General features: G+C 47.6%; 1 non-coding gene across 1 annotated transcript; it reads left to right on the top strand.

Annotated features, from left to right (window-relative positions):
- Nucleotides 1–331: 331 nt before the first annotated feature.
- LOC125086516 (U6 spliceosomal RNA) lies at nt 332–437 on the top strand. Its single transcript, XR_007123240.1, has one exon. It is a non-coding gene; the product is annotated as a U6 spliceosomal RNA (small nuclear RNA).
- Nucleotides 438–10,809: the final 10,372 nt, after the last annotated feature.

The following is a 10,809-nucleotide window of genomic DNA, read 5'->3' on the forward strand; positions in this document are numbered from 1 at the left end:
GAAGCCACAACCCAAGAGGTACTTTTCGCTCTGCATTTGGTAGAAATATAGACTGGAAAGTGATCTTTGAAGTTTGTGAGTCTTAGAATTTACTCACTTAGAGAAATTTGAACCATCAATGCAAATGGTGTTTATAGTTCCTCTTATACTGGATTCAGAAAATACTTGCTTTTGGAAAGGAAGATTGTATACATATTATTTGATTTGATTTCTCTGTAGTCTTCTTGAGTTCAATAAGCCATGCTGTTGTTTTTTAAATATGTTGAACTAAATAATATTCAGTTCCACTGACTCTGTATTTTTATCAGAGATCAAGACCATATGTCATTTCATGCTTCCTTTGGTAGCACATTTACAAAAATTAGAACGATACTGAGAAGATAAGCCTGGCTCCTGAAAAGGATGACACGCAAATTTGTGAAAACCATACATCACTTCATCATTTTCAAAGTAACTTTGAAAATGGAAGAGCACTGGTCAGTTCCACAACCACTGTCACTACAGCTAAAAATAATGCTTCCAAGGCTGTCCTTGACTGTCCGTAGTTGTTGCAAACAACACTAATTTTGTTTGGAAGGTGGTGGAGGTTGGTCCTGTGTAGCAGCCATATACTTTGACTCAGGGAATGAATTAAGATTGATAAATTCCATCTAGCCATGGCTATACGATTTCTCTTTGTAAACTGTTCATTGTTCCATCCTCCGTGCTGCTAGGAGTGAAATGTTACCAGCAGGGACCAATGAGACATAAAATGAAAGTCAGCTGGGAGTTTTCCAGGAAATGTTTTCCTTTCTAATAAAAGGGACAGCCTTGGGGGAAAAGAAGAAAAAGGAAAAGAAAGAACGAAAAAAAAAAAAAAAAAAGCTTGCTGCCATCCCTTTCTCCTCCTTCCTATCTAGAATATGGATGTGATGCCCAGAACTAAGGCAGCCACGTCAAGTCCATGAAGCAATGCACATGATAATGAGGAACAATATGCCTATCAAGTCAGCGTGAGGAGAGCAGGAGCCTGAGGCCCGGATGGCATGGTCAGACCTTCCCTGAGACACTGTAAACTCTGCACTTGTTTAATAAAAACAGAAGTCCTTACTATTTAGATGCCTCTTGATGCCTGGCTCTTTACTTGCAACTAAAAATCAATTTCGTGCTGAAAAGCAAGGTAAGTAACGCATAGTGATTGACACATGGCCGTGGAAAGGGGGACCTATGCTGCCAGACTTGTCATGGCTTTTGGTGAATTTTTTCATTCCAGAGCTCTTTGTACTAAGTAGGAGAGGAAAAACACTCCTTTTGTTCCCTTCAGTGCTCAATGATTATTCAGCGTCAGTATAAACAAAATGTACTCTAATGTTCTCTCACTGCAGTGGCTATTAAGGGATGAGACATTGTAACTCACACGATGCCATACTAAAATCCTTTTGTGCATCTCAGAAATAGAATATCATCTGTGCCTTATTGTTCTAGGGCAAAAGGAAATAGACTGAAGACCAGCAGAGCTTCCAGGGCAATGTTTTTGCTGGTAGGCTGGATTAACCCACCAGGAGAACTAGACAATTGCTTCTAGTAGGCTGGGAGTTATACCCGCAAACCCACTGCCATCCACAGAACTAAGATTCAGCCAGTGCTCAGGTGGACAGGGAGCCCCACCCAAAGCAGCCCAGATAGCTCCTGTGTAAATCTTACCTTGATCAAGGGTGGGTAAAAGGGTGAGAAATGAATTCTGTGGGGAAATTCTATAGAACAAGGTAAAGAGAACATCTTTGAGCAAAGGCTCAAAGAAAGAACATGCCTCTGAAAATGATTTACTGCAGGAACCAGAAGATTTGGGGCAATGTATAGCATCCTTACTACACAGAAAAAAGGCAGAAAGGAGGAAAAATAAAACACAAGAGAAACCCAAAGAAACAAATATGTTAAGAATGAACCATAAGGGGTGCCTGGGTGGCTCAGTGGGTTAAAGCCTCTGCCTTCAGCTCAGGTCATGATCCCAGGGTCCTGGGATCGAGCCCTCCATCGGGCTCTCTGCTCAGCAGGGAGCCTGCTTCCTTTCCTCGCTCTGCCTGCCTCTCTGCCTGCCTACTTGTGATCTGTCAAATTAATAAATTAAATCTAAAAAAAAAAAGAAGAAGAAGAAGAATGAACCATAAGATTTTTGAGCACTCTTAACCTCTGAGTACCAACCATGGACCAGCACTGCCCTGGGGCTGGCTCCGTGTTAGCTAGAGCAGAGCCCTTGGTCACCAGGGGCTCACGGCGCTACCATCCCCTTCCGTCACAGTAACTTATCCCACACTGAATTGTAGCAGCTATGTTATCATGAGGACCTACTGTACTGTAAAGTGCTTATTTTCTAGACACACTCACTCTATTTTGGGAAGAAATTAAATTACCATCTCCTAAGTAAATAAATGAAGCAGGGAATGCATACGAGGATGGAAAGCACGGCATGTTTCATTGAGCTCCGGTTGTTTTATTCAAGACAATCTAAGAAAATGTATCATTCTTTGGAAGATCTATTTCTCCTTGTTTCTGTGGAAGTGATGGAAGCCCCCAGGAAGAGAGGCTGTAACGAGAACACAGGCTACTTCCTCCTTCCAGCCAGCACATAGCCCCTGGATTGAGGCATAAGCTCTCCGAGGACTCAAAGGAATCTTCACACCAGCACGGGGATAGGTCAGGGAAGCTCACTCGTTGTTTCTGATATTGATAATGCTCAGTCCGATCGTGGCCGCCTTCTCCTTCCAGTCTTCCCCTGCCCTTCTCTGAAGACAGAAATTAAGCCCCCATACTCAGAATTGTCCCATCCTGTCCCCCTCACCTCCAAGGAAATATCAGTGCATAGCAGATGGGTGTGAGGGGGAAGGGGACAATCATTTCTCAATAAGCTCTTCTGATAGGACCTTGCCTCCTGGGCACACTGATGGGCCAAAGGATGGAGATGGGTCATAAGCTGGACCAATTATAGAGCACTGCCATGCCCTGGGCATAGCAGCTGGGTAGGGGATGGACGTCTGATCCAATGGGGCCAACAGTAGTATATTTTTGGAATTCATGACCTAGGGACCACAGAGCACAGTGCTCATTTTCTCTCTTGGTAGAGACCAGCAGCTCTGAAGTCCAGAAGGCATTTCCTGCCACATAGAGGAAGCTGGCCTGCAGTAGGAGGACAGATACCCACAGACAGAGATGAGGGATACCAGATGTCTTTTTAGCTATTCCTGAGGCACACTCACATCTTGACCTTCCTACAGTCATACCAGTCTTCCAGACACATTTTCCCTTGACTCTAAGTGAATTTGAAGAGGGTTTGGCATTAACAACCCAAAAACCCCTAACACTGATTGTTATACTCTTTGTGTGTTTTGTTTTTCCAAACGAAATTTTTTTCCTGATTATCAGGGTGATGCTTATAAAAATTCAAATATTAGAATGTAGTGTATAAAATAAAATTACCATAATTCCACCATCTAGACATCATAATTGTCTTTTGATATTCTTCCAGGCATTGGCAACACCAACGGATAAAGCAAATGAAATTGGAGCTGCTCCCATCTGAGTGGGGGTCAGGGATGCCAGGATCGCCTTCCCCTCCCAAGAGGTTCTGTTGGGTCCATGGTTTCAAAACCACTGCCATTGCTGGGAGAGTCCCGAATTTAAAGTTAGAGCACTGAGGTTCTAATCCAGGCTCTGCCACTTACAAAGAGTGTGGCTTTTCAGAAGTCATTAAACCTCTCAGACTCCATGGTTTTCACTTGTGAAATGGAAGAAACTAATTCTTGTTTCCTTCAGAGGCTGACATGAGCAGCAGGGGCAGCCATGTGGGTAAAAGTCATATAAATGTGAAATGTTCCTTTGCTTGGGTTTTCCACATTTGCACGGCCCCTGGACTCCTCTGTGTCTCTGGGCAAAGGGGCGAAGCCACACCATGTGGAAACCAGAGTGATCTAGTTACTTTAACAGTTTCCAAAGAGAAATGGTCATTCTGAAGGTCCATTTCTTTGGTTTTTCTCCCCACCATGTTGTATTCTTGGATCAGCCCCTCTACTTGTCTCTGACAGACGCCCCCCTTCTGTGTCTCAGTCCCCACACTGGGAGACCCAAATCTTCGGCCCTCGGGCACAGAGTGTCTTCTCTAACATGTACTCCACGTGTGCTGAGTTTAGATTTTAGGACTCTCAAGGAAATCCATTTTAGCAGAGAATGCGAAGGTCATTTCCTCTGTTTCTCTCAGCACACCCCAGGTTCATACAAAATAAAGATGCCAAATCTTTTCTCAGGGTTCCAGCAGAGAAACCATGATTCCTGGTGGTTCTCCTGCTGCTCAGGATTTGATGTCGGAGCTCTTATGCAGCAGTGAGAACACATCCGCTCCAGGCCCTCCCCCCAGCAAAACCAGAGAACTTAGGGGATGGTGCTTTCTCAGTGGGGTTCATCAGAAGGGACCACAGCAATTCCTCAAAGTCATGGCTGACTTAAATATTGGACACTATTTGGAGCATGTTATGGAAAATTACGTTCTCAGCTCAGCACAGGTGCCCACCCCGTGAGGACTTTCCCTCTATCACAGGACACTCAGGGACTACGATGACTCGAGTTGTAGTTCCATGTTCCCAGTCACCAACTGTATACTGAAGGTATATGGTACAGGGGTTACAGTAAATTGGATACACTCTGCTCCCTGGGCAGGAAGTCAGCCAGTGCTGCTGTGACTTGTGCTAGTAGTTTCAGGCCCAAGATAGCAACGGGCACCTCCTGAGACTGAGGTAGTCTCCTCGCTGGCCGGGAGATGGGTTTGGATGGTCCATCATGGGCAGAAAGGGGATTTCAGGTAGGAACCATCATTCTGCCCCATGCCCCAGAGACTAACAGAGCTTAATGCGGCAGTTGTTTATACAGAAGAAATTCCATTCTTCCTTTGTACCTGTTTAACGTTTCCTCTGGGTTCACAGCCCGCCTGCCTTTAAGTGGAGACCCAGAGACTCTTTCTGGAACTTCACAGCCTGTCTCTTAATTTTCTTTCAAATGGCCTAGTCCAGTGCCGAGGCAGAATAAATCGGGTGAAAGGGGATAGGCCACCGGGGGAGAATTCTAGGCCTGCGATTCCTGGCAGTGAGATCCATTCTTCTTGCCAGAGGGGCAGTTGGGGCTCTCACAGTTTGGCCTCTTCCCATCACTCAGATCTGTTCCTTGATTCTCTCTAAAATGTGGTAATCCCTCAGGGCCAGACTTTAGGATGCTGGCGTTCTCCCAGAGCGTGACGCAGGAGAGACGTTTCTCTGCCTCCTCCAAGCGCTCCCCTCCTGCAGCCCGTTTCCCCGTCTTTCCTCGGTGTGGGCGGGACACCACACAGGCTCCTTGTGGCTACTGCCCCAGTCAGTCCTCTGCAAGACAGAATCCTGTCCTGCACCTGCAGGCCGGACACGTGCCGGATACCGCCTGGTGGCACCAGCCTTGGGCGGGGGGCACCCTGAGCCCTGGGCTCACCAGCTTTCAAGCTGAAACTAGAGAATTCACAGGTGGATGGGTGTGAACTGTGTTTTGTGTCTTCACCCAACATTTAACTCTGACCCAGGCTATGTAGCAGAAAAGGACCAGAGTGTGTATGGGATAATTGAAATCTCTTGGTTAATTGGTTTTAACTTCCTTCTCCACCAGACCTTTGACCAGAGCTATTGATTTCCCCATTTTTCTCCTTTTGTTTTCTGTTTAGCGAGCTAATCCACCAGGACAAGAGCCAAAGCCTGGCAGCCAGGGGAAGGGGAAACAGGGGCCTGGACCTCCTGTGAACCAGACCATGGACGGCTGCACCGGTCAGACCCCATGTCACAGGATGAGTCGGGTCTCACCACCCCTCCCCGCTGGCACCCCTAGACTCAGACCTGGGCTAGTCCCTGCCCCTCCCCGGGCCCACTCCTGGGGCAGAGAGGCAGGAAGAGCCACTTCATTGCTAGGGTTGGAAGAGACATGGGAGCTGACTGCTGCCAACCAAGCAAGCAGTCCCGAGTGAGAATCTAGAATGTTCTCAGCCTCAGAAGGGCCAGCCAGCTCTGAGACATGCACTTTGCCCCAGGTGCAGGATGTGAAACAGAAGGGGCCGATGGGGCCTCAGGCTGCGCACTTTGCATCAGCTAAGGTTTGCATCAGCTAAGGAGGCTAAACTTGGGTTCTCTCTCCCACCAGGTGCCCCATTTAGCTAATCCCCCACTGCTGAGCTGGGGACCCGCCCAGGCTCTAGCTAACGTGGGGTCTGGCTGGCCAGAGTCCCAGACTGGGCTCCTTGCCTTCCCCACAACCAAGTCCAAACGTCGTAGATTTAAAATCAGGCTAAAATGGACTGGCCCCGTCGTGCCTAATCCTCTGAGACTAACGGGTCTGTCTCCCTCTTTGTGGCCCTCCCCCAGACCTAAGACATCACCGGATCCCATGAACGAGCCCCCAGCTTGCTACTGCTCAGGGACTTCCCGGGACCCATCTCCGCCAACCTGTCTCCTACAGCAGCAGGTGCTGCTCGCTGCGCTCGGTGCTCTTCTGACCTTTGATCCCCAGGATGGGGATTGCCTCTGTGGTCCGGCCTCATGTCCTCACAGCCAATGCCTAGCTTCTCCTTCCTTCAGTCTCATTTCTTCCTTAGCCAGGGTGTGTATGCCTATTCCGGTGAGCCAGCCTGAGCCATGCAGGCCCCCGGGCATGCAGGACCCAGGCACCTGGAGAAGGGGTGTCACCCAGAGTCACACAGTGACTCTGTGGGTTTGCAGGCCGTGTGCTGGGCAGAGAGGCCTGTGCCCTCAGTCTGGCCAGGGCCCGCATGGCAGCTCCAGCCTCCCCTCAGCTGTGGGATCTGAGCAGACCCCTGAAGTCCAGGCCAGGAAATGAGGGCCATATCTGTCACACCCCAGGCACCCCTGTGTTGTGCTAAAGGCATGGTGCCCCCGCTGAGTCTTTGAAAGACTACATCTTACAGGATTTTTTTTTTTCTCTTTTTCAAAAGAGGTGAGGGAAAGGAAGGGTGTGGTTTTAGACAGGATGTGGGGCATCCAGATGGCTGCCTGATGTCACCGACTGCCTGGTATCACCGGTTTTTTAAGGAGGAAGACTTGCCCACAGCGGTCTCAGTGACCCCATGGTGTGGTGTCAGTGTGGTTGGGAAAAGGCCAGATGGGGTAGAGACTGAGGAGTGCTCAGAAGCCCCTCCTCAACTGTACCTCAGGCAGCCTGCCCAGACCTGGTGAGGAAGAGCACATTCCTTTTTTTGGTCCTGGAGATGAAGGGCTGTCTTCTTGCCAGGAGAAAGCTACAGAGTCTAATGTTTCGAAAGCTGAGAGGCTGGTTATGACTGGAGTCTGGTCACTAGAATAACAGGTGAACAGGATGAGGGGCCGGAGAGGATGGCCAGCCATGTTTGGGAAGCCGTTACCCATAATCCCACCTGGCCTGTTTTCTCATAGCTCATTGATAGCGTTGACCGCCCACAGAGCAGGACACAGTACTAAGCATGCCAGGCCATATTTCAGTGCCAGCAAAAGACATGGAAGGACTTAAACGTCTGATGGGGGAGAGGACATAGGACCTAGGAACATACAGCAGGATCTACGTGAACAAATATAATGATTACATGGGACAGATAGCAAGGGGATACACGTTCCTCAGCAGCCATTAATGGCACATCATCTCACAACTACATGGGCCTGTAGAGCCACTTTGGAGATTGATCTAGATTTCTCAGATGTCTGAAACCACTCTGATCAGTCTGAAGCTCTTACTACCATTTCTGTTCAAATATTGTTTTTCCAGGGGCTTCCTCTGGGGATCACTGGAGAGCACATTCCCTCCAGAGACTACCAGTTAACATCAGGCCAAGTCACTCCAGGTAGGTGGCAGACCAGGACCTGACAGAGGAAGACCTGGAACAAGGTTGATTGAAAACATAGCCAAATGCCTGACTCCTCTAAGCCTCCTTCTTAAATCAAGCCAGTCATGCAATGGACCTCATGCCTGAGGGGTTGTTTTTGCTTGCTTGCCTGCTTTTGCTGTGTGAAAGGAAACGGGGGCTATGAGAGATAAGTTCTAGGAAAGCACTAGTGCCCTACTCTGATTAACTGGGAAAAGACACCGAAGATTTACTTCTTATAGAAGTTAAAGCTGTAGGGGCGCCTGGGTGGCTCAGTGGGTTAAGGCCTCTGCTTTCGGCTCAGGTCATGATCCCAGGGTCCTGGGATCGAGGCCCATGTCGGGCTTTCTGCTCAGCAGGGAGCCTGCTTCCCCCTCTCTCTCTCTGCCTGCCTCTCTGCCTGCCTCTCTGCCTACTTGTGATCTCTCTCTGTCAAATAAATAAATAAAATCTTAAAAAAAAAAAAAAAAGAAGTTAAAGCTGTAAAGAGCGGGATCGGGGGTTCTCAACCTGGGCACTACTGGTGACGGCCTGGATGATTCTTCTGGGGGGCTGACCTGTAGGCTGCTTAGTGGCATCCCTGGCTTCTCCTGACTAGCCCCCACCTCAGCTGTGACCATCGCAAGTGTCTCCAGACACTTTCCAATGTCGATAGGAGGCAAAATCACCTGCAGCGGAGTCACTGCTACTTGTGAAAGGGGTTGGAACCCAGGCAGCCCCACACGTGCTTGGGAAAGGGCTTGATTTCCAAAATGGAAACAGAATCCTGGGAGGGTGGGCGCAGGTCATGGAGTTCACTGAGGCTTAAATTCGAATGACATGTGATGCCTTCTCAGGAAAACAACTTTCTGAGGTTTTCCAGTGTTGATATAAATTGCTTTTATAAGGCTGTTAGCTAAATGTGTATAAACATGAAACTGGGCTTACATCCCATAGGCTTGTCATTTCTACAATTACTAAATCAAGACAAATTCATGATTTTGACAAACTAAAGATGAAACCAATACAAGTTAACCCATTAATTTAATTGAGACAGATGATGTGATTTTGTGGAAGAAATTGCCTCTTGCTTTGTTACTCAGGTGCCTAGATCCTTCTTTGGGTCAGGCATTGTCCCATGACTCAAATCTCACACGACATGGTCCCTTCCAACTGTGAAAACTTTGGTTGTGGGTCTTTCATAAAGTCACTAGGCAAAGGCAGACTTTACTCATTAAGGTTACCTATGTTTTCTTCCTATTGGCTTAAGACAAAACAGCACATCTGGCCCCAATGTGGTCATAAATGGAGAATGAGGGTGCCTGGGTGGCTCAGTGGGTTGGGCCGCTGCCTTCGGCTCAGGTCATGATCTCAGGGTCCTGGGATCGAGTCCCGCATCGGGTTCTCTGCTCGGCGGAGATCCTGCTTCCCCCCCCCCCCTCTGCCTACCTCTCCATCTACTTGTGATCTCTCTCTGTCAAATAAATAAATAAAATCTTAAAAAAAAAAAATAAATGGAGAATGATGTGGGCACCGTGAACTCTATGGCAGACCTATGGAGGACCCAGATGATGCCCATACTTCTCAGATGCTTGTCAAAATGAAAAGAATTTCTTACAAAAAATTTTTTTTAAGTTCCCACAGAGAACTGCCAAGAATATACCAGGCGACTCTCAGAGGAGTTTTCATCGGGTCTGATCCTCTTTACAGATGAGGAATGAAGTCCAGAGAATTGCCCGGAAAAAAGCTGGTGAGGGTCAGGGCTGGCTGGAAGGGAGCCCCTGCTCTGACAGCAGTCCCCCCTCCTCTCATCCCGCCTGTCTTCCCAGCAGGCACGGCTGAATTCTCATGTGGAACTCCGCAGGAGATTGGATTTACTGTTTTAAGTGTTCATCAAACTAAACTGAATACTTCAAGTTCATTTTTTAAGGGTGCTACATTGAACTCAGGAGTTTGTTTTAAAAAATCTTGCTCGTTCAGCATTGAAGAGCATGGTTGGAAATCATTTTGCATGCGCAGGTGGGTGTGAACTATAACCTACATCAAAGGGCATGAAACATCAGCATCTCGTATAGCAAATAAGGATAAAGGGAAATACCATGGGACCACAGCCAGGTGAAGAAAGAGAATGCTTCTCGTGTGCCATATTCTTGGTCACAATCCTTCCCTTCCTTGAAAAGCAACCATTAGCTTGAATTTTGTTATCATGATTTCCCTAAACGGTAGAGTTTAAATTTTGCCTGTTTAATGAGGCTTCTATCAATGAACACTTACCCTGGGTACTTGTGTCTTGATGTTGGTAAAATTCATCCCCCCTGCTACAAGTGGCTCTGGCCCTTGTCCTTCCTATGTTGGGTGGACGTTTGGATGTTTCCAGCTTGGGGCTATTAGGAACAATGTCTCTATAAACATTTTTGTATATATCCTGTTGCACAGGGCATCGTTCACCCACAGCGGCATTTCTTCAGCTGCAAAGGAAGTGTGTGTGTCTTCAACCTCAGCGGATGAGGGTCGCTGCTTTCCAACATCATGGCTTCAAGGCCGACTCTCCCCTCCAGTCCCTCCCAATATTCTCCATTCTCAGTAGCACTGGTTATTTGCAAACTTGAAAATTTTAATTGGTCAGGTGGGTGTGTAGGGATATCTCATGGGTTTAATTGGTATTTCCTTGATTACTAATGAAACGAAGTGCCTTCTCCCAGCCTTGCTGGCCACATAAATTTCCTCTTACGTTATTATGTGCCTGTCCTTTTGCCATCTTTCTATTTTCTTTTTTATTTTTCTTTAAAGATTTTATATATTTAGTCAAGTGAGAAAGAGAGAGAGAGAGAGAGCGAGTGAGGGGAGGGGCAGAGGGAGAAGCAGACTCCCCGTTGAGCAGTAAGCCAGATGTGAGGCTTGATCCCAGGACCCTGGGACCATGACCTGAGCTAAAGACAGAC

Source organism: Lutra lutra, chromosome 15 (genome assembly GCF_902655055.1).
Source record: "Lutra lutra chromosome 15, mLutLut1.2, whole genome shotgun sequence".
Classification (NCBI taxonomy): domain Eukaryota; kingdom Metazoa; phylum Chordata; class Mammalia; order Carnivora; family Mustelidae; genus Lutra; species Lutra lutra.